Source organism: Sceloporus undulatus, chromosome 1 (genome assembly GCF_019175285.1).
Source record: "Sceloporus undulatus isolate JIND9_A2432 ecotype Alabama chromosome 1, SceUnd_v1.1, whole genome shotgun sequence".
NCBI lineage: Eukaryota > Metazoa > Chordata > Lepidosauria > Squamata > Phrynosomatidae > Sceloporus > Sceloporus undulatus.
In genome coordinates this window covers 301,936,702-301,961,834 of record NC_056522.1, presented here as the reverse complement: position 1 = coordinate 301,961,834, position 25,133 = coordinate 301,936,702, and the positions used below count along the sequence as shown (strand labels likewise).

The following is a 25,133-nucleotide window of genomic DNA, read 5'->3' as shown; positions in this document are numbered from 1 at the left end:
ACCATCTTGAAGGAGAGAGAGAGAGGCAGGCGAGGTCCAACTGCCTTGCCTAGAAGAAGACTAGCCCTCCCTTGAGCCACCATCTTGAAGGAGAGAGAGAGAGGCAGGCGAGGTCCAACTGCCTTGCCTAGAAGACTAGCCCTCCCTTGAGCCACCATCTTGAAGGGGAGAGAGGCAGGCTAGGTCCACCAGGCCTGCCTGGAAGAAGCAGAGTCCTCCCTCCAGTCCATCTGCCTTGGTCCAGGCCTCAGAGGGAGAGAAGAATGCTGGACCTGATCCCCTCCGCCCCTCACCATTCCCTTCTCCTTTTGTGTCGTGTCTTTTAGATTGTAAGCCTGCGGGCAGGGAACTGTCTGGTTAAAAATAATAATAAATGTAAGCTGCTCTGAGAGCCATTAGGGCTGAAGGGCGGGATATAAATACCTAAATAAATAAATAAATAAAATAATCCTAACTATCTTCCCCACTGAACTCCAGCTTCATCCCTCAGGATTCCAAACCCTAACTGACTCAACCCAACTGCCAAGTGGAATCTTCAAACTCCTCAGCCAGCACCTGATTGGCTTAGGGTCTCTAGCTTCTGATTGGCTGGTTTGTAAGTCAGTTCGTCACAGACACTACTTCAACTTTCATAGCTCAGTGCTATGGAATTCTGGGCATTGTAGTTTTGTGGAACATTTAGCCTTCTAGAGTGCTCTGGGGCCACCAGGATTCCATTGCATTGAGCCATGGCAGTTAATGTGGTGTCAAACTGGATTATTTCTGTAGTTTGGATGCAGCCTAGAAAAAAAAAGGAAGGCCAGTAAATTTCAGTAAGTTTCAGTAAGGGGTGGGTCCTTTGCCAAGCTGTGAATCCCAGCAGATGCTCAGCTTCAATGACATTGCATATTTTTAATAAGACTAGTATACCCTCACTTTTTGGTTTTGAAAAGCGTGACTTATCTTTTTGTGTGTATACCAGCCAATTCCAATATGCTAATCTGCTTGCCTTATTAATCAATTATGTTTTCTAGGTGAGATTTTAACTTTTGAAAAAAGATGCACACCTAAAGAACACACAAAGAGAGTGGGTCATTAAATGAAAGGAAGGTGGGGAGAAACTGTTCAGGTGATGGGTGAGCCCAGTGTGTTTTATTTTTCCTCAGAGACACTATGTGATAGTGTAAGTATAAAACTATACAAAAAGTATAAAACTATATTATGCATCATTTCTATGATATATAAAATATAATAATAAATCAACACCAAGCTCAAGATAATTCCTGTCATTTTGTGCTTAATTTAAATGAGAAAAAGCAAAGTATAAGAACCTGTCAGTTTGTTGTTCAAATAAAATTGATGTGGTGTTACAAAACATTTCAATAATTACAGGACTAACTACAGGCTTATACACTTCTATTCAACAAGTCCCACTGTATTTAATGGTATTAATTCCCATATCTTGAGAAGGCTCTTTCCTCCCTTTAATGTATTGCAGCCTAAATCTGATCGTAGTTAGCTCATATTAATAGAGTTATAAACTAACAGAGTTATAATTCAGTTACATTACAACTGTAGCTCAATGAGAAATAATTTCAGTGCTTTAGCAGCTTAGCTAAATCAAATGGATCAAGTTTGGATGGAGAAATGTGGTCCATGAGCTGTTGCTTTGTGACCTCCAAGGGCCCCCTGAAGCCCTCCAAAATCACCAGGCACCACAATATTTTTAGGTGACTTTTTGGTCAAAAAAAAATGACTCAGAATAGCCACAGGATATAGCAGCTTTGCCCCCAGATCTTTCTGAGGCACTCAGTTTGATCTCTCTCTCTCTCTCTCTCTCTCTCTCTCTCACACACACACACACACACACCCCAGCCAAAACCAAAACTGGAAGCAACATGATATAGCTGCAATCCCCACCCCATATACAGTTATGATCATATGTGAAATTGCTAGTCTTGTATATCATGTTGTTGTGTGAAGAATTTTTTAAAATAATTATTTCAGTTGCTTTTGAGAATTGGAAAATAGAAGTTATGTTTTTAAAATCTACGATCACTTTAACTAATTACTTAAGAACTAGCCTTTGAGTTCAAGGTTTAAGGGACAGCCTAGTAACCACATTCTGTATAGTTAGCCCATTTCCAAGCTCTGGCTATGTCTGAGTATATGTGAACTGTATAGAACAAGCTTGGGGGTAGCATTTTTGTAAATAATTGCACAGGTAATTTTCCTGGCCATGACCTCCCAGTGCCTTTCTCTCCAGGACACCTGGGAGCAAGTAAAGTATTTTGAAAAGAAGCAGAAGGAGCAGCTGCCTGCCTGCTCCTCTTCTTCTGCTCACAACCAAAAGAAGAGGAGTGGATGTGTGGATATCAAACTTTGCTTCCTTCCAAAATTTGCCCAGATGGCTAACCCCCTATACTATTCTGGAAGGTCTAAGTCTAAAGAGATAGCTTTTATAGTGTAACTCTAACTCTTTGGATACATTTATAGTTATATTAATATGGCCCTTCTGGGTGGTGAGACTATATTATATAGGCGGGATACAAACCGCCGCTTTGCGGCGCTTCCCCGCCACCGCCGTTTGCTCCGCGCAGGAGCCGCAGCAGCCAAACTGCGCGGCTCCCGCGCGGAGCAAAAAAGAAGCTCCATTTCGGAGCTTCTTCTTGCGGCGCACTGATGACGTCACAAAGCGCCGCCGGCGCATTCGCGACGTCATAGGCACTGTGACACGTCTGGACGCTATGCGTCCAGTACGTAAAGATGGCGGCGCCCATGTAGAAGGGGCACTGCCATCTTGTACATATAGGATACGTACTAGGGTTAGGGAGGTGCGGAAGCACCTCCCCTTCCTAACCCTAGTACGTATCCTATACGTACTATATGGTGGTTTGTATCCCGCCTTAGTCTCAATGATATCGTGCTCCTCCCTTCTGCTCTTTTGATTGTTGGTGCAATGACCTGGTGTATAGAATAAGGGTGTGTTTTGTACTGCAGGCCAATAGTTTTCAGTGGTTTTATTTATTTTTATTTTTATTTGATAACTAAAAGTAATTATTTTAGGTGTTTTCAGTTTAGTTACTGAGGGAATCAGTGTGGTATAGTGGTTTGAGGACTGGACTACAAGTCTGGAAACCGAGGTTCAAATCCTTACTCACCCATGGAAACCCACCTTGGGCAAGTCCCTCTCTCTCAACCTTAAAGGAAGACAAAGGCAACTCATCCTAACAAATATTCTCAAGAAGGCACACTATAACAACTAATCTTTGTAACTGTAACAGTAATGGTGACTCCCCCCCCCCCCCCCCCCCCCCCCCCCGGTAAGTTGGTGGAAAAGGTGACCATAGGTGTTGTCAGTCTTTCATTTTGGAGGCTACTGGTTAGGAAAATATATGGGAGCACCACATTTTAATCCAAATAACAGAGCATCCTTTGTTACCATCTTGTCATTCTTGAAAATGAAAGACAAGGACAAATATCATCTGGGCAGTAGTTTTTAATAGCTTTACTGCAGAATAGACATATCTGATCTTGCCTGGAAATGGCTCCTTCCTTGTCCTACCTTGGATGCATTTTTCAGAGACAATATGTAACCTTCTTCCTGAAAATGAAATATAGTGATGGCTGGTACAAGTAATAAAAGATATGAAATTCATTTGAGATTTAATAAAAGCAACTGTAGAGATTGAAAAATACCTTACTGGACTCTTCTGATATAGTGGTTCTCTACTTTCCATTAAACATAATGTTTAAGAATTATTTTCTAATAGCATTCAACGTCTTAACTTTTTTAATATAAAAAGTGCTTCAAAGGGCCAGGACAGTTGTTATTTTTAATTACCAGAAATACATTGGTTTTGAGAAGACAGTTTTTCCTCCTGTGCAGGCAACAACATGTAACCAGAAGTAAGAGAATGTATTCAGTACCACAGTTTCATGCATTCAAGAAGGAAAATGATATTTACAAAGACCATAGAAAACCTACCTACCTTAAAATGGAGTTGAATATGTTTTTGTAATCAGATCCTGCAAGAACGTGTAGTACATGATACTGGAAGATTTGAAGCAAACTTCTGAATATTTGAATGTTTGGTACAAGTTTCATACATGGAAAAGGAAGAAATTATGAGCTCCAACTGTTGCATGTTTTGTTAAATTCATTGGGATTTCCCTGTGGCTTCCAATAACCAGGTTTAAATCCTCCATGTCTCTGTGTTCCAAGGAGAGATAGTGTTTTCTTCACAGTTCTGATGTATTGTGGAGATTTAAACAGCAGCAGGCAGCAAGAGTAGCACCTATGAGGCTCTGAGCTCTTTTCATGCTTACACCTATGAAAAATATCTAAAAGGGCCCCCTCACTTTCACAACTTCTGAACAGTGCTCCAAAAACGGAGCAGTGGCAGAATAATACAGTTGGCCCTCATTATACACGGATTTTTTATACACGGATTCAAGCATCCACGGCTTGAAAATATTCAAAAAGAATATGAATTTCAAGTATCAAACATTGATTTTTCCATTTTATATAAGGGACACCATTTTGCTATACCATTGTATTTAATGGGACTTAAACACACACAGATTTTGTTATTCATGGGGATTCCTGGAACCAAATCCCAGTGGATAACAAGGGTCCACTGCACCAAAATCTAAATGTGTATCTGCACTACATAATTACATCAGTTTGATAACACTGAAGTATCATGGCTCCATCTTAAGAAATCCTGGGTTTGTAGTGTGCCTTGGTACCTGGCAGTGGTGTCCTTGCACCTGGTGTCACCCGGTGTGGAAGAGTAGGGCTTCCAGAGCGTGTGTCTTCCAGGGGCAGGGCATCTGGTGGTGTGCTTGCTCCCTTCCCCCATACCACCCCATTCTTTTCCTCATGGGGAAAAGGATGTGATGCATAGGGTGATGAGCTTATGTGGGAACAGCATGTGTGTGGAGGGCCCAAGTGAGTGTCACCATTCTTCTAGGGTATCATCCAGTGTAGACCACATCCCCGTAACCCCCCCCCCCTTTAGTGATGCCACTGGTACCTGGTAAAGGCATCTGAAGAAAAGAGAGAAATAGGGATTACATTTTTCATAGTGTAGACAGGAATTTGGGGATACCTTAGAAGTGTAGTTTTTAGAAGGATACAGTATTCCATACAATCAGTTTTAATCACTTTTATAGTATTTTAATGTGGTGGTTTTAAATTGGTTTTAGAACATTTTTAATTGTTTTTAATTTGTTGTGGAAGCTGCCTTGGTCAGAAACGTTGCATATAAACCTTTGAATAAATAAATAAATAAATAAATATATCTCAGAAAACTGCAAATCCCAGGATTTCTTAAGATGGAGATGTGACAACTAATGTGGTATAAAAATAATATAACTGTGTAGTGCTGATACATGTCTAGTTGCCTTATGGGTAAAGCTGGCAATTTGTGGGATTTCAGTTGTCTTAAGTACATATTAAGTAATTATTCATATTTAGGCTATGTACATAAGGTATATAGGAAACATAAATGAAGATCATTATTGTATATGTCAAATTCCAAAAAAAACCCCCAAACCTATGAAATTCCAAACACTTCTTGCCCAAGCACTTTGGATAATGTAGACTCAATCTGTATTTCAGTTCATCAGTATTTTTTTTATTAAACGAAGATTATTTAAATTAAAAGGATTAACAATTATAGCCTTTGCTCTCTCTCTCTCTCTCTCTCTCTCTCTCTCTCTCTTTTTCTCCAATCAGGTCCAACTGGGGGGAAACAGTGGGGGAAGGAGAAATCACTCACTCTCTACAATCTGATGAAGAAATCTATGGAACCGTAACAGGAGGTAAAAGAAAAGAAAATAACCAATGGACTCAATTTTGGAAATTTGGGGAGTTGTCCAATGAAAAAAAAATCCTACAGAGGTAATCAGTTGCTGTTTTCATTTCCAGTTCTCTGACATTTTCTCTTCTAATAACATGAGCAGAACTGAAGTGTGAGTGCAATTTCTTTTTCATCTATGTCATTTGTTTTTAACAGACTGTTAGGAAAAGGAGGAGAACAGCCTTGAGAAATATTACTGCCGATGGTGATTTATTTCTGGGGAATTGATATTAAACTGACTTTCAAATTGATGATTCTGGACACTTCAATGAAGTTGAAATAGCGGGAGGCCAGACTCATCTGCATGAGTCTTATAGATGTGTTTGAGTTTGTTGACAGCTTTCTATGTTCTGATGATGAGTGCCAATTGTGACATTATCATAGAACACAGTGTTTGGGGAAATTGTTTTATTTCCCTTCCCCATGAGCCTTAAAGTTGGTTCTGGCAGCATGATGCTGCAGTCAAATAAAGATATTTTGTGCTTAGCCTGGAATGGAATTCATTGCATCTCAATCATCATCATGAGGAAAATCAGTAATTCTTTTTATTTGGCAAGTCAAACTTTTTAAGCACCTAAAATAAAAGAGCATACTGATATAAACTGAAGTCTCTTGATGAGATTAGAAATAGTAATATGAATAACTCAGCTAGGTGGTCAAGAAAGACCATACCCAACAGAAAGAGCCTTTATAGACATCATCAGAACAACCCATTCTGCTAAATCATATTGAATTAATCTCAGCAAAGCTGAATTCTTTGTATTTTAGAAATTGATTTATGGAATTGCATTATAGAAGAATGTTTCCTTCTCACTGAAGCAATAGCCAAGTGGGGCGTATCCATATTCTCATACTGAAGCATAGTGAGCTATTAGAGAAGAAAACACAAAAGTTAATTCAGCCTTGTTACTCCTGCCAGTTCCAGACTATAGCTTAATATATTTTTAGACTATTTTTAGATTATGTAACCTGAAACTGTCCCATTGGGACATCCACTAAGGTGTGCCAGTGCACACTGGGACATTCTTACCAGTGTCATGTTATGCATCTTTGCAATTCACTAACAATGGAGATTATCATACGGAGAAAAACACATCCTTGTCTCATCCTTTTCCCATCCTTATCATGCAAAAGACTTTCAAATAATGTTGCACTTATCCCAGCATTGGCCATCTGTGAAGTGGAATTGTCCACGATTGCACAAAAGACTTTCAAATGTTACACTTATCCTATCATTGTCCCATCCATTATTAATGGGAGTTTTTGTTATTCAAAAGTGACAGGACAATTTCACTTCATGACAAGATAATGACAGGATAGTGCAATGTGTGAAAGAGTCTTTCACGCAGTCACATGAAAAGGACAAGATAAGGACGGGAGTGATCCCATGCTTTGTTCCCCCCCCCATCTGATAATCTCCAGAGTTTCTTAGCTATGTAGCTAAGTACATGTAAAGTTATGTAATACACACCATGACAGAGGACTGTGGCCAAATAATGCCATTGTGGTGAGAAGGTGGCACTGAGGAAAGTATAATCTACATTACAACTGAGGATGTTAAACCCTGGTATCCTAGTCTTTAGCAGTAGTCCATGTTTTATTCTAATTAAACTTCTAAGATTCTTCATTGAACCATGTCACCTTTGCTTCTGAGTTGTTATGGGGTATAAACAGCTTCAGTGGCTCCAGCGGATGTTGTTGTTGGCAAGATAAATGAAGGAATTCTTGATTTTTTCTCAGCCTCTTGTTGGCATGTTACACTTTGCTAATCAATTTTGATTTTCTGATATGAACTGGAAAGGTGAAATATGTTGTCATCAAGAGAAGGGAAAAGCTTCCTGATTCTTTTTGGAGGGAATAACTGAAGGGTAGCTGTCCTGTATGCATGCTTTACCGGATGGTAGATCTTCTACTCTTCTGCTGAGCTTTGTTTTGTCATCTACATTAGAAAGTATTTATTTAGTATCTTTAGAACATCCCTGGAATAATTTGTACATTTAGATGAGTCATCATCCGTATGCTTGCAACACATCTTTAGGTAAGCAGTTGTTAGCATCTAGATGTCTTCTGAGTCAGTGCTGAATGGGCTAGCGATACTAACAGTGTAGATTGATGGTGGAAAAACCAGGGAATCTTGAAGCAGTTTTCTATCTATAAAATGGGATTTATTATTATTATTATTAATTATTATTTCAGATTTGTTCTCAAAGCAGATGCACAGCTTAAAAGGACTCTTACATATATGTGGTCATCTAATTAGACTCCAGTCTAATCTAGTTTGAGTAATATTGATTATTGCTTTTTTCAACTTTTTAATGGATATGGGTTTTATTGTATCATTCTTTTTATTTATATGTGTGTGTTTCAGACCTCTCAGATGCCAACGTTATATCAACATTTGAATAAATCTGTTAATAAATAGTGAGCTATCAGAGAAGAAGAAACAAAAGTTAATTCAGTCTTGTTACTCCTGCCAGTTCCAGACTATATCTTAATATATATTTTAAGATGGACTATCTGGTGAATATAATTGCCCTATGGTGGTGGTAGCGTTCATGTAGAATTGCTACTTGTCACCACTGATTATGCTGACTCAAACTGAAGGGAACAGCAGTTCATCAGCATCTGGAGTACAACACAATTCCACCCTTTGTCCTATGGAAACATGACAATATGAAATTTGTTAAAATAAATTGTGTCTTTTAAATAGAGTACATCTGACAAATTTGTTTTAAAAATTCTCTATCAAATTATACTGCTGTGATTTCTAAAATAACTTATAAAAAGACAATCCTGTTGAAGAAGAAAGAACAGAATTGTCCAGTATAAATAAATGTGCTTATTTTCTTATTCTTTCTAAAAATCACAAATTCTAGGAGGTTGTGTGAACAGGTAGCCTTGTAAGTGATGTAGACATATGGCTGTGTGATCGCCTGTTGTGTAATACATGGTGAAGACTTGTTATAACAATAGTACCTGTAAAATAAAAGTCACCAATAATAGTTAATGTCAATAAATTGTCATTGATTCTAGCGAACCTAGTTGTAAAGCATGAGAGACTTTAGCAAATGTGGATATTTCTCCCAGCTCTGTATGTATGTATGTTTCTTTGAAGATAAGAGGTAGGAAGGAATTCATAGAAACAGTTGCAAAGATACCTTTTCTGAGAGAGCTGCCTTTCTCAAAGTGATTTAATTTATTGAATTTATTTGGTTGAGATAGGTGTGTATCATTTCTGAAGTGATATTTTCCACCATTTCTTTCTCTCTGTTCACAGAACACAATGCAGCTCTTAACAGACCTATAATCTGATGAATTAATTTATTTCTGGGGAACAGGCGAATCATCATATACATACATTGGTTGTGCAAGTGGACTAAATATCTTAACTGAAAAATTACCCATGTGTGTATCAAGGCAATGATGTTTGTTCAGCTTGATTTGGGGGTGAATGAACTGATAATGTATTCACCAACTTTAGAAAACCAGTTAATAAGTGATACTTCCATCTGATCTTGAAGAATCTACCCTGTGCTTTCTAAGCTCTCATCATCCTTTACAGATCAGAAAGTGGACTAGAAAGAAGTTGGACAAAATGAACTCTGAAGCAGGCCAAAGACTCGCAATTTCCACTAAGCTCAAAGGCTGCTTCAGAAATAGCATATGAGAAAATGCCTAGCACAGCCAAGGCATGAGACTCCTATTTTAGCTGCTGAACTCTAACATTCTGTATTTTGATCTTATATCAGTAATAGCATGGTACTTCTTCCTGAAATTTTACTTGAGGGACTGGAGAGCAAATGCAGAGCAACAAACAGTCTTTCAAACGTTCTCCAGCTTTGATATATTCATTATTGTTTACCTATTAATGTTGTTGGTTGGTTTGGATATTGAATAAACTATTATGCCTCCAGGGCCTCTTGATTCACCAGTGAAGGAAACCATGAATACATATTCTGATTAAGACTACTCTTGATGTAGAACTCTGAAACAGTTACTCTAAAACTCAAGTACAAGATACTGTTTATTGATATTCATAATGCATATGGAAATTATGCATGAAACTGGAACAAGTAAGATACTTCTCCCTGCAATGCTTATGACAATTGGTATAAAAATATTGGTTGTCAAAAGTTTTGTTTCTCCTTATGTTCCTCCTTCCCTCCATGTTCTATCATTGTATTTTCCACTTTAAGCAACACTATTCTTTTACATGTTTATAAATTATGTATCTGTTTAACCTAAATATTTCGATCTGGACATTCAGCCCACTAGGGCAAGAGAGGGAGTGAAATATGAAGCAAACACAATCTTTAATTTTACCTTTAATTTTTATCTATTTATGTTTTTTTTAAAATATTAAAAAAGCAATTTTCATTTCTCATGAAGATTTCATTTCTCAGACAGATATAAATAGTCACATATATCAAACTCAGGTAAGATGTGGTTCATAGCAGGTTGGATTGGGTACAAGCCAAATTGTATCACTGGCATGTTACAGACGGGCCCAAGAGGCGCTGTCGTCGTGCCATGATTACGCGCGAGGGGCGGTGCTTCCTGATGCGCCTTGCCCCTCGCGCGTAATGAATGCGTCAAAATGGCGGCACCCTATACAGATGGGCGCCGCCATTTTGACATCGTGGAGGCGCAGCGTCCTGGCGTCGCGCCCCGGAAGAGACATCGCGAGTGCACGCATTGGCACTTGCGGCGTCTCTTCCGGGTTGCTGGAAGGAGCGCAATTTTCGCACTCCATTTTTGCAGCGCGGAGGAGTCGCGCAGTTTGGCTGTTGCAACTCCTCCGCGCTGCAACCGGCAGCGGCCTGAGACCTCCCCTTTTGGGCGGTCTGTAACGGGCCACAATCTAAATCACTAAATCAGGTTCCAAACAAAAGCTCTAATATATGCCTACTTTCATTTTCATATTCACTAGTTGTGATGACTTATGAAGAAATTCATACATCACTCATCGTCCACAACTCACAGTAACAATTAAGAAATCATTCCTCTATTTAACATAGATAATTAAACTTAATTTAACTAAAATAAACAATGGAGAAATCATTCTCTACAATTAACCCTCAGGACAAATATATCTTTAACTTGAGACTGTCTTCCTCAAATTTTACTAGTTCTTTCCCCATTTGTGATTCTGTTCACCAGGCTTTGGGAAGGTTTACCTGGGGTTTGTAGGAAATAGCTTACTCTGTAGTAGCAGTGTCTCCTTTCTTTTCCTGTCTGTTTAAAAATGTACTTCCCTACCATCATTTTCCCTACTATTGGTTCCAAGGTGTTGATGAAGAAATGACAGATCCCCACTAACTGGATCATTCATTCATTCATTCATTTATGTTTCCACAAAGTATCTGGAATTTCAGGATATATACACCTTTCAGTTGTTGGACCCAACTGTTTTGTTTTTTTTAAAAAAATAATTGATTTAAATTTGAAAACAATTTACAAAATTACCCAGAACATACAAACATACAAAACCTTAACAACACACAGAAGACAAACTCACCACCACCTTATATGCAACACAATGTATGCAATTCTAAACTGATATTTTGTTTGCCATTTTATGAAGTTCAGTTTCTAGTGAGTATTAAAAGGTAAACAAAAACATCCCCTTCATTTCTCCATTTGAGCTTGATGAATTCTGTACCAAATATTTTTCATGGGGAAACCAATTATCCAGGGCTTTTCATGGGTTTAAGCTGTAGCAGTGGCAGTGATTTTTCCACTCTAAAGTGTGGAAAATACACAGTCACTGATAGGCACTGCTGATGGCTTTAACTTTGCAGTTAACATTCATTATTCTTGATATGAATGTTCCATGTAACTTGGAACATGATGGACCACATGGAAAAGAAAAATCAGCAGCATGAATATGTGAGTGAGTCTTGACACTCACAAATTCTCAAGTTGTCTGGGAAACAAAAAAAATGTACCCATAGTAAAAGGTTTGCTGGATATATCTCATTGCATTCATTTGCATTTTCAAAGAAGTAACCGCATGTGTTATTTGCCTCATCAGCAGTAATAATTACAAAGATTAAAAAACAATGGTCTGTTTGTAATTCCTGTTTTTTCCCAAGACATATTGTATTATATATTTTAACTTTTGAATTGGAGCAAGTTAGGGATTTCTAGAGAATTTCATAAATCAATGTATTAACAAAAGCACTTCAAAAATATTCACACACACACACACACTACACACACGCACACACACACACACACACAGCTCTTGTGAAGTTTTACTGAATTTGGGAAATGTTTTTTACAGTTTTATTTTATTCAAAAATAATAATTGTAAATTTTACACCTAATATTTTGGGAAAGTTGAGTGCTCATTTGATTTCTCTCACACCAGCTGAGATGACATGTTTAACAAATAAAATGACATCATTAGGAGATGGTTATATATTACAATGACAGACACTTTGATCACAACTGTGCAAAATTGCCCAATAGCTCATAAGAAGCAATCTCTGAAATGTATTGTCACTGCGTGGAATCCATTATGATGAGCCTGTAAATTACATAACCCAAGGCAAGTAAAGCAATGGTATTACAAATAAGAGCTCCCTGTTGGAGGAGGAGTTTGCATTCTTAATCCAAGTTTGGATTTATTATACTTGTTCTTGGTAAGCACTGATAAACCATGAGCCCTGACAAATGCAGAGCTAGGGAAGGGTCAGTCTTTTGTATATTACTGTTTTTCCCCATTTTAAAACATTTGTTTATTTATTTTGCTGAACAGATTCTTCCACTAGTTAGTATACAGCAATGCATGCAACTGAAATCTGCAGGAAGAAGATGGAAATCCACAAAAGCTTATGCTAAAATAAACCAGTTAGTCTTAAAGGTGCAGCTAGATTCTATCTTCCTTCCCATTTCCTTTGTCATAATTGCAGTGAACACAATTAAAACACAGGGAAAATTGCTGTGGGAGGTTTTTTAGGGGGTGGAAAGCACATGAAAAAGTATATACCATCTGTTGGCTAGCTTCTCCCTAAAGCTATATAAATAAAAAAGATTTTTTTTCATTGAAGATGAAACAATAGGCATGAGTGTCCAGTTTGAATGCACCAAATTTGCACTTCACAAACTTCCTGTATTTTAGGATGCAATATGTTTAGACTTCTATGTGTTTTGGAAAAACATGGTTAAAACTTCTTGTAGTTTGAGAAAATATCAATTAAAACACAAATGTTGCCAGAGATGAAACTTTCTTGCAGATCAGTGTGGAAAAAGGTTGGGGAAAAAATTATGATGAATGCAAGTGTATGTGAGGCAGACCAGAAATAAGAACTAATTAAAAGTTACCTTGGGGTACTAAAGCTCCTAGGATGCCCCACTTAACATCAACATACTGACTAGAGGATTGTGAGAGTTGTGCAAAATGCAGTGTTTTCAAGCTCTGCTGAAAAATAAATTGATCCACCCGTGTAGGATAGAAACACCTGGGTAGTTTTCACACATGCTCTTGGGTACTTTAAAGAGCAAAGGGTGGGGAATTATCATTTCAAGCCCTTTCAATTTTGACTTCTCTTTCCATCCGGGGGGGGGGGGTAGGTTCCCTTTTATAGAGGTCACCTTCCCTCTGAGTGGGTGTGAGTTTGATAGTGAGACAGAGAAATGCCTTCTCTCCTTGTTTATATAACAGAAAGCTTTCAAGCTGATCTCATCACTCTTTTCCTGCATGTTGTTGGCACTGACATCAAGTCAAAAATCGTTTTCTTTCTTCAGTGAGAGACAGGGAAGAGCTGAATATCCATCCTGTGTGCTGTTTTAGAATGACAGGTTGGTGAATGGAACTAAAGGTACCTAGGGCAAATATCAAACAGCAAATGTGTTTATCTGCACTCAGTTTAGATGCACTTCCAGTATGACGGCATAAGGATTTGGTTGTTGTGTACCTTCATGTCAACTCTAATGTATGATGACCCTATCATAGGATTTTCTCAACAAAATTTATTCAGAGGAAATTTCTCATTCCCTTCTCTTATGGAGTACCTATCCAGTTTGGTCCTTCAGTTCAAACCTTGGGTCCAATAATTCACCTTGCCCTTTTTAAAATTAGGATCCCTCCCAGGAACTAGCACCCAAGATGGCTGCTATTCTAGACAAGTGCTGATCAATGGGTTCAGTGTATTAATGTGTGGCAAATTCTTAAATTAAAAATCAGGCAAACACAGTTGTAGAAAATAAAACCAGTTCAGATACAGCAATTAAATTAAACGTGAACTCCCTGAACTCTTTCTCCATTCCTAATTCTCAAAGCCCTGTTCGGAGCTTATCACTCCTTTCATCCTAACTGCCCTTCATTTTGTCTTTCCCTCCCAAACTGCTTGTTGATTGTACGAATTGTACTAACCTACTACCTCTATTGAAAACAAACAAAAGTAAAAGATGGTTATTGAAATACCGTATTTTCCGGCATATAAGATGACTGGGCATATAAGATAACCCCCAACTTTACCAGTTAAAATATAGAGTTTGGGATATACTCACCATATAAGACTACCTCTCTTCCAATGCACACCAAATAAAAATTAAAAACCATCAGATTTGATTTCAATATGGTAATTTTAATTCAAATGCTTATGACATGCAGGTACTTAGCAGGAAACCTTGTTGTAAACAAAGCCTGTTTGGACTGGTCAACTCTCCCTGCCTGCCCAGCCCTACTGTCTCCAATACTATCTGAGTGGCAGCTGCTTTCATATGATCGCAGGGATGCGTCCACGGCCATTTTTGAGCTCCCCCCACTATATGTGGTGACTGTAGATTCTACAGTCTGGCTCAGAAGTTTCAGCACCGGACCTATAAAATGACACCCGGCGTATAAGATGACTCCCGACTTTTGAGAGATTTTCTTGGTTTAAAAAGTAGTCTTATACGCCAGAAAGTACAGTAACTATTTCAATGCCAAAAAATATACTCAGCACTTCTATTTCTGTACAAGGTTAATAAGACTGGGTGGCTGAGACAATGCATGTGACATTTCTTGCTATTGTGCGTACAACCAGAAGCTGCTTTCATACCTACACCAAACTCTAATGTAGATCACATTAGTGTTGAGGATGTTCTCAAAGAAATTCATGTACAAAAGAAATACCATGTTCATGGAAAGACAGAGTCAGAGTCAGTCAGTGCAAGTGAGAGTTTGAAAGGCTTTCAGAATGATCATAGTGGAAAATTGAAAATTATTGTGTTTCTTCTTCCATTTCTGCAAGTAAATGTATTTGGTTGTTTCCGGGTAAGCTGGCTTTTTGATGTTATCGTGGTGAAATTCATAACAATATATTTTGGCTGAGCATCAGGATGGATCACTCGCTGGATCTAAACATAAAAGTATTGATGATGTTGATGAGGATGCATACTGTTCAAAGAAAAATGAAGCTTCTTCCAGTCATCTAAAAAAAGTGCTGTAATTATAGCAAGAAATATCTGTCAATTGGCTTCATGTATACCGACCCAGAAGACAAGCAACTACCATAGTGTGTGTTATGTTATGATATATTGTCCAACAAGGCCATGAAACTGTCAAAACTGTGAAGACTTTTTGATACGAAACATAAAGAACATGCCACAAAGAACATCAGTTTTGTTTTGTTTTTTAAGTTATGAGCAGGCACTTTAGACAGCCTTCTGTCCTTTCACAGATCAGTAAAATGAGTACCCATCTTATTGGGGGCAAGTGGATTTCACATTGTAAACCACTTACAGAGTGCTGAGTTCACTATGAAGGGGTATAGATATGTAAAGTGCTATTGCTAGTGTTACTGATACAGTTAAGAAGCAAATCAACTTAAACAAGTTTATAACATCTCATAACACGGAATGGTTGGAATGTAGTGGGAATAGCACAGAAGGGGCATGAGCAATGTCTGGAAAGTTCACTGGACTTGTTACACATATTAAGGAAATCATACCATTGATAGCTTATTACCATTGCTGCAAACATAGAGAAACTCTAGTTGCTACCACAGGCCTTAAATGTTAATTTCAAAATTGTCAATCTTACAAAAAAGAAAATAACTAAATTAAAGACTTTTTGAGCAGCTTTGCAAAGATATAGAAAGTGAACACCACCAACACTTGCTTCACTGTGAAGTTTGTTGGCTATTGTTGAGTAAAGATTTGTCTCATTTTGGGGAATGGAGAGACAAACTAAGATTATTCCTCATGGACCATCAATCATTTGGCAGATTCTTTCTGGTTAGTAAAATTAGCGTATCTGTCAAATATCTTCACCAGTTTATATATACCCCAACTTAAATCTTCAAGAACAAAAAGTTAACTGTTTTTCAAGTTGAAGACAAGATTGAAGTACTGATGAAAAAGATGGAATTGTGGCATCATTGTCTATCAAACTGAAACCATGTGACATTTCCAAACCTCACAAATTTACTCGGTTCTACTGACAAAGAGTTACCTGAGGAGGACACATAATTTATTGTACTGCATTTGAAAAATTTACTGCATAGTTTCTGGGTGTATTTCTCAATCCCTGATGTAAGCAAAAACTTGATTATAGATCCATTTTCAGTTAATGTATACTAACTGGAGGAGTTCACAGCAGCAGAGAAAGACAAGCTCATAGAAATATCTGTGGATGGTGTTTTGAAACTGCAGTTCAAGAAACAGTTCCTTCCAAATTTCTGGGGTCTCTTCTAAGCAGATTTTCCTGCACTATCACAGAGGGTTACAAAAGTATTGATGCCTTTTGTAATTACATATTTGTGTGAAAATTTTGTCTCTGTTCCTGTTTATCTTAAAATTATAGAGACCATTTGAGAAACAGAGTCAGAACTCAGAATACAAGTTTCAGCTATTAAGTCATATATAATAAGGCTTGTAAGTGAAATGTAGCAGCAGCCTTTTCATTGATTAATTACACAGGGCTGCAATGAAAATCATTTTTTTCCAATATTGTTGCTGTTTTTAATTTATGTGGGGGTGCTGAATTAAAAAACACACAGTAAAAATGTCACACTACACACATTTCTTTCACAAATTTTATATTTTTATTCAATGCAGTTTTTACTCATCTTTGATTAAGTGTGGACCCTGATTTCTTCTACTGCTTTTAAATGAATGTTGTGTTTTATATAAAGAAATTAAAGTCTTTTGAAAGTCTGTTTGAAGACTTTAACTTCTTTCTTAGTCATTGCAGGATAACTATTTGCAAGATAGTTTCATTCATTTGCATATTACACCACAGAAAGGTAAAGGTTTCCCCTTTGACATGATTGTCTAGTCATGTCCAACTGTAGGGAATGGTGTTCATCTCCATTACTAAGCCGTGTTGTCAAAGGTGATTCCATAGTCATGTGGCCAGCATGACTGCATGGAATTGCTGTTACCTTCCACCAAAGTGGTTCCTAGTTATCAACTTGCACTTTTACATATGTTCGAACTGCTAGGTTGGCAGAAGCTGGGACTAGTGATGGAAGTTCACTCTGTCACACAGAGGCTGTCCAGACCTCCCCTAAGGGGTGGCTTGCAGCCACCTCCATCTTCACCAGATTGGGATTATGGCAACTGCATGCCACAGCCCCAATCTGGCCTTTCAAGACCACAAAAAGGAGCCACAGAAAGCAACTCCTTTTTGCACCCTTTTTGCTTTACGGTGCTCCTTTGCTGCTGCACCATCTAAAAGCAGTGCCAGAGGAGTGTGGCATCATGCCGCCATGGTGGTGGAGTTGGTGTGTGCATCATTTGGACACCACACCCTGACTCCACCCCCAGGCTGGCCTTAATGGCCAGTCTTCACAGCCCCACAGTTCTTGGATCTCAAACTGCCAATCTGCTGACCTTGTGATTGTCAGAGTCAGAGTCTTAACCACTAAGCCACTGTGTTCCTCTGAGAAAAACTACATGAATGAACAAATCAGAGGTCATTTTCTTAAATTTAAAATGCCAAATTGATATAAGAGTAGCATATATTATTAAAAGGTTTTTTTAATGACCCTCAGTTCTGCAAGCCTGTGTTAATCAAAATTAACAAGTAATATTAGACCATAGTTTGGTGCCCAGATATTATTATTATGATAATTATTATTAGAAATAAATCCAATATAAATATTATAGTAGGAATGTGTTCATTTACATATTTCTCCCTTCTCTCCAAATCTGATGATCTTTGAGGAGAAACTTTAAATAAATATTTGATGCACTTTAGGGTTTTAAATCTTGAGTTATGTGTTGGTGGTCTGCAGCAACAAAAGATATCTAAAAGGGATCCATGGTGAAGAAAAGGCTGAGAACTACTGTTCTAGATTACAGCCTCTCTCCTGTATCCCCCTGCTTCACAGCATTCCATGAGCTAAGATGGGCTAGTTGTGCCCAGGTTTGCCCAGCTTCAAACTTTACACCCTTCTCTTAGCCCAAGAGAGTGTGATTTGTCCAAAATCACCTACTAGATATCCATGGCTGAGCAGAACTTTTAACACTTTTCACTGAGAGTCGTAGTCCAGCACATACAAACCATACACAATGCTGGCTCTCTAGAGGTCATTTTTTACAGATGACTCTCAAGATGGAAATGTCCCTCAAAATTCCTACTCATCTCCACAAAAGATAGCTAGCTAATCCTGTCCCAAGGAAAGGTGAGTGGAAATACCCCATTGACTGAAAAATGCTAGGGCAGAAGCAAAATTGCACTTTTAAGGGGTACCACCTCCATCTCCTTTTGTCCATGCCAAGTGATTATAATTATAGCTTCACAAGGGAGAGAGGGAAAAACTCCCTCCTTGTGATTTTTTATTTTGATTTAGAAGTTTAAGTTCTGCTGGAAGGATACTCTTCTATGTCCTATCAGTCAGAGCAATATGCTGTGGGAGCATGCAGGAGATGACCTTCTCTGCTGTAGCACCACAGTTATGGAACACCCACCCCTTCAAGGCATGATTAATGCCAGCATTACTGCAATTCAGGTACCAAGTGAAAACATGATTGTTCACTAAAGCTGTTTGAGAGCTGGCTGGCATTATATAAACCCTAGAATGTACATGACTTTAAATAATTTAAAACTGTCTTACCAGTATTCATCTCCTTTTACCTTGTTAATATGTCATTTAATATGTGTCAAAATCAATTTTTTGATTTATACTGTTTCAAATTTGTCTCATTGCTTCTATTGCATGCCACACTGATATCTCTAGTTAGAAGGCAAAATGACATTTTTAATAAATAAATAAATAAATAAATAAATAAATAACTGAAAAGGAATTGAAGGATCTATAACTGCAGAAAATGACTGAAAAGTGGTGAATATTGACATTTCCCACAATAAGTCATAAATATTTTGATAAGGTCCATAGGGAAATATCACTAGATTTTGACATTTATAGTAAGTGTTGCAGCCAACCAAGTACTGGCAGTAAATCTCCAGATGTCCTAATTTCCATCTGTTGTAGCTCAAGTATGTTTATTATGCCACTGAAAGAGATTAATATGAGGGGTGGGAAGCTTTACTATGAACATTTTGGCATGACAAACCCTGGTGGAATTGCACTTTGCAAATGTTGAGTTTCTCAGTCGTTCATTTTCTCTAGGGCAAATGTTTTATGGAAAGATAACACTCTCCTCTTTTCAAGGAAATGTATTTGTCACACAAATGATGGTGGCACTATTGATCTGTTCTCAGTGATTAAAGAAGAAAAATGAGTGAGATGCCAATACAGTTTTGGAAGTCCATTGTGTTGGACATATAGAAAACTGAGAAGCTCATGAAGTCAAAGACCTGAAGTAATGTAAATTTCTGTCACACTTGATATTTTGAGCTTCCTCCTTTTTGATGATCAACCACAAAATAACAAGACCAGATACGTATATATGGGAAAATAGAGGTCCATTTATTTGACCTATTCAAAAACTAATAAACTTGACTTTTTAGGAAATTACAAGAAGGGAGATTATCCTGGTGTGGGTCCAGCTGCAGAACCAGTTGTCACCATGTGACCAAAACCCCTCCAGCCTACCCTTGGGCAAAACACAAGGCCCCAAGATAAATTCAAAATATTGGATTGAACTCTTGGTCCAGCCTACTGGAAGGCAAACATAGGGTACTATCTCCCCAAATCCCACATGTTTGTATGAGAGAGCAAATCCCTCCCCATGTAGGGCCCAAAGGCAGGCTTCTTTCCAACCCTGAGGTTCCTTGACCTGTAAAGGCTGTCCCAGAGCCCAACCTTCCACCCAAATCAGGTGCCAATGTTGAACATTAAATTAATCATACCTCCCCCCCAGCTGCCACTGAAAGGGTCAAGCATCAGCTTATTCCCTTTACCCCACCATGCTGGCCAACACAGCCCTCACCACTTCCTGTAAGTCCCCCAAAACAACAGATTGTCCTTATCAGAAAGGTGAACCGCATCCCTTCTACAGAGGTCAGCAGACCAGAAACTAATAGATGGATGAGAAATCACAAAGCCGGATTCATTTGTTAAAGAATTTCAGATTTTCCTATTAGCTCTCTTCCTTGCTACATCAAGCTTGCAAGGGTTTCCATCACCACACCAAATTTGGTGTGGTAAGATTTTGGACCAGACTATTACTACTCCGGGCCAATATCTGAATCTTCAGAAAATCATCTCTGCCCTGCCTTTCCTTTTATCAAACCCAGGTTATTCCCACTAAAACACCCAGAAGAGGCCAAGCATGCTCCTCAAACAGCAAGGGAAGCAGCCCATTCTGAGGAACCAGCTTAAAAAGCCACTACGCTCCACCCCCTATCACATTATCCTGGTCTCGAATCACAAAGACCATCAAAGGTATACCTTCTCTTAAAGGGCTGCAGCATTTAGGTCATGTCTGAATTTTCTAGAGGTGTTTTTTTTGGGAGGTATAAAAGTCCATTCTTGGACATTACTGTCAATTCTTTTTTTACTATGGGACCTTAACTGTTTTTACTGCGTACATCTAGCAATGATCAGATGAAACATGGCACGTCCAGGCTGATAACTTAACATTTTCATACTTTTTAATGTTTCTTCTCTCTCTCTCTCATGCACACACATATATGCAAACACACTGCAAACAGGAAAAGCTGACAATTTCTTTCACTGCCGTTTTTAACTTAACAGAACAATAAAAAAGGCAAGGAGACAAATACATGAATGCATACTGAGTTCTGGAATAAGATTGTTATATTTGGTTCAATGAAGAAAGGAGGTTGCTACAAATCCACAAATATGGGTAATGAAGACTGAGAGCACAGGGTGTGGTAAACTTGATATATCTTTCAACTTGATGTTGAAATTTCATCACTTCTTTAACCAGCTTCAAAACGGAGTTGAAAACCATCCTGTTCAGAGAAGCCTTCCCAGGCATTGCATAATTGTCGCTTACTATTTGATGTTCTTTTGGTGCCTGTTTATCAAACCATTTCCTGTATTGCTATGTACTGTATATGCATTATCCTACTTGAGAGTATGTATTTTCCCTGGAAAACGATTAACCATCCATTATGAAGCCAAGCCCTCCCTCCAGTTCATCTGCCTTGGTCCAGGCCTTGGAGGTAGAGAGGAACTGCTGGACCTCTTACCCTTTCCCTCCACCACTCCCTTCTCCTTCTGTGTCATGTCTTTTTAGATTGTAAGCCCAAGGGCAGGGAACCGTCTAACTAAAAAGATTGCATGTACAGCGCTGTGTAAATTTACAGTGCTTCATAAATAAAGGTTAATAATAATAATAATAATCTACAATGAGTTAACCAGTTAACCTCAAGATTCACAGGCATTCTAAGAAAGCCATTATTTTTCATCTCAGGAAAGGACAATTTGTATTTTCACTGTTTAGCTACCAAGGGTGGCAGTACTGTGGTTGCAATCACTATATCAATGTGCTGCCAGATCACTGTTTGGCAGGGCAAACTTAGAAAACTGGTCTACTTGGGTCAAAGGTATGGATATACCACCATGATTGTAATATCCTCCAGATATGAATCCCCAGCCCTGGCTCAAGGACAGTGCTATTACAAATTCTGCTATACCAGCCATCTGTGCGGGGGCCTATTGAATAACCTCACATTCATTATGTGGATGCAACAGGGAAACAAATCACACTTAAACCCCCACAAGGATGGATGGCCCCACTACCTTGGCTCACCTTATACCACTTTCTGGCTATAAAGCTGTGCAGACCTAATTTCCAGAAACTCATCCTTCCTGTAAGATTGCTATGTTTGACCTCTTCGAAGCCTGAGTGAAACAGCCAGCTTTGAAGAAGTAAGCAACTCTTCAGAAAAGATGCTTTTTGCATGTGGAGTGAGAAACGGGTCAAAAAAGAGCAAGTCAGTCCCTGCCTTTGGAATGCTCTGAAGAAAGGGCTATGGGTGACAAGATATACTGTAACCTAGAAGCTTGTCTATTAAAAGGAGAGATAAGAGAAAGATGAAATGGAGTTAGGGTAATGAGAGACAGAGCTAAGACTTATTATATAATAAATACTTACTGGTTTGATTTTCTACAACTATATTTTACTGTTTTTAGAACTCATAAGGAGAACTGGGCATGTTTTACTACACTGAACCTACAAATCATCAAAACCATTTATTTGGTACAGAGGTCATCTGGAGGTCCATGTATCAGATCCAGGAAGCAATCTTAAGGATAAGAGAAAGAGAAAGAGAAAGAGAGAGCAATTGTTGATAGAAGATAAGAAATTGGAGCAATGGTTGATAAAAGATAAGAAAGAAATGGGGGGAAAAAGTTACAACTGAACATTAAGAAGACAAAAATAATGACCATAGATGATTCACATAAATTTACATTGGATAATGAAGACATCAAAATAAAGATTTTGTATACCTGGCCCAGTTACCAATCAGAATGGAGACAGCAGTCAAGAAATCTTTGGGGGGGGGCATAAGACTTGGAGAGGAAGCTATTAAGGTACTAGATAACATCCCAAAGTATAAAGATATATGAGTAGATACTAGAATTGTCCATGTTATAGTATTTCTAGTTTCTATGTTGCATAAGAAAACTATACAATGCAGCAAACTGAGAGGAAGAAAATCAAAACATTTCAAATGTGGTGTTGAAGGATAGTTCTATGAACACCATGGACTGCTAAAAAGGCAAATGAATGAATCCTACCACACTATCCTCTTATAGTGCTGCTATTCCACTTTTACTGCTCCGGCGGCCTCCTGTTGCATTCTGAGGCAGTGAGACTTAAGAACTCTCTGGGTGAGAATTCTAAATGCCCCTCCTTAAATTGCAAATTCCAGAATGCAACAGGAAGCAGCCAGAGCAATTAAAGTGGAATAGCAGTACTATAAGAGTGTAGTGTGATGATCTACCTAGAGTAAATAAGGATTGCAAAAAAACAAAACAAAAAACCCCGAAATGAATGAATCTTAGAGTAAATCAGATCTTAACTGGCACTAGAAGCCAAGGTAACTACACTGAAGCAGTCTTATTTTAGACACATCGTGAGGCAGCATGAAAAGACAATAATGCTCAGCAAACTGGAAGGCAATAGGAATAGAAGAAGATGCATTATAAGTGGATTGACTAAATCAAAGAAGCCACAGCCCTGAGCGTGCAAGACTTGAGCAGGGCAGTTGATGCCTGGTGATCTTGGAGTTCTTGTATTCATAGGGTAACAACAACAACAGCAATATACTGGTTACCGGAACACCGAGGTCGGACCATATAACACCTGTGTTGAAATCACTGGCTGCCGATTAGCTTCCTGGCACAGAACACAGAGTTGGTTATTACCTTTAAAGCCCTACATAGCTCAGGCCCGAGTTACTTGAAGGAACGCCTCTCCCTACACAATCTGCCCCGCACTCTCAGAATAACTGGGAAGAACGTGTTAGAACACATTCCAACCAAGCTCATATCGACCTCCCAGAGAGCCTTCACAGCGACTGCTCAGAAATTGTGGAATGATCTCCACGTCCTTTTGGTCCAGGTAAGGACGCAGTTGGTATATCAACCGAAGTTAGTACCAAGCACTCCTGGCTGTTGTATCCACTTGAGAGGACAAATGTAGCAACAAGTCCAGGAGTGCTCCCAAACTGCAAACTTCATCCTTTAGGGGAAGTGTGACCCCATCCAGGACTGGTTGACAAATCTCCATCCCCGGACTTGGGGTACCTATCGCAAGTACCTCCGTTTTCTCTGGATTCAGCTTGAGTTTCTTTTCCCTCATCCAGCCCATTACTGACCCAAGAAGGCATCCAGTGGAGAGATGCCATCTTTAGTCACTGCAGCAGTCGGAGACATACAGAAATAAATTTGGTTGTCATCAGCGTACTGATAACACCGCGCCCCCTGTCTCTAGATGATCTCTCCCAGCGGCTTCATGTAAATGTTAAACAGCATGAGGGACAAAATGGCACCCTGAGGGATGCCAGATGTCAGCTTTCTTTTAGAAGATCAGCTGAACCCCAGCATCACCATCTGGAATCTTCCCGAGAGGTAGGAACGGAGCTACTGGAGCATAGTGCCCCCAATACCTAACTCTCTCAGGCATTCCAGGAGGATACCATGGTCTATGGTATTGAAGGCCGCTGAAATGTTTAAGAGCACCAACAGGGTCACACTTCCCCTGTCGATGCCCAGACGGAGATCATCAACTAAGGCAACCATGGCAGTCTCAACTCCATATCCCGCTCTGAAGCCGGTTTGAAATGGGTCTAGATAGTTAGCTTCCTCCAAGATGACTTAGAGTTGGAAGGCAACTGCTGTCTAAATCACCTTGCCCAAGAATGGTAGAAGGGAGACCTGTCTATAATTATTTCTTACCAGGGGATCTAGGGAGGGATTTTCAAAAGCGGTTTGATCACAACTTGTTTTAGTTGGTTTGGAAATTTACCCTTCCTAAGGAATGCATTGATTATAGATTGTAGTAGTGTCTTCACTGCATCACCTCCCTTGGTGGTCAACCATTATGGGCAGGGATCGCGGGGGGCATGTTGTCCTCCTTACACTTCCAAGAAGCTTGTCCACTTCATTGGTATTTACAAACTCAAAATTATCCAGTTTAATATAGTCCACGGAGGCACTGGTCACCTCTCTTACTGTCTCTGTTTTAATGCCTACGTCCAGATCAGCTCTTATCTGAGAGATTTTGGCCGGTTACAAACCGGCACTTTAGTGCGTGACGAGCACGCACTAGGGTTACAAAAGGGCGGTGCTTCCGCACTGCCCTAACCCTAGTGCGTGCTTGTCACGCGCTAAACGGCAGCGGCCCTTCCATACGGCCGCCGCCGTGAGGACGTCACGGCCGCGCTACCTCTAGACGAGGCGGCACGGA

At 39.0% G+C, this 25,133-nt stretch overlaps 1 protein-coding gene across 7 annotated transcripts in view; it reads left to right on the top strand.

Annotated features, from left to right (window-relative positions):
* The window catches only part of LRRC4C (leucine rich repeat containing 4C), a 1,065,799-nt gene that overhangs the window by 591,777 nt on the left and 448,889 nt on the right, over nucleotides 1–25,133 (top strand). For 5 of the 7 annotated variants that reach the window (XM_042446440.1, XM_042446441.1, XM_042446439.1 and 2 more), the window contains one exon: nucleotides 5,723–5,887. The exons of 1 other annotated variant lie outside the window; for it this stretch is intronic. The gene's annotated coding sequence lies outside the window, so the exon portion shown is untranslated. The remainder of the gene's footprint in view (nucleotides 1–5,722; nucleotides 5,888–25,133) is intronic. One more of the 7 variants, XM_042446443.1, reaches the window with a different exon arrangement.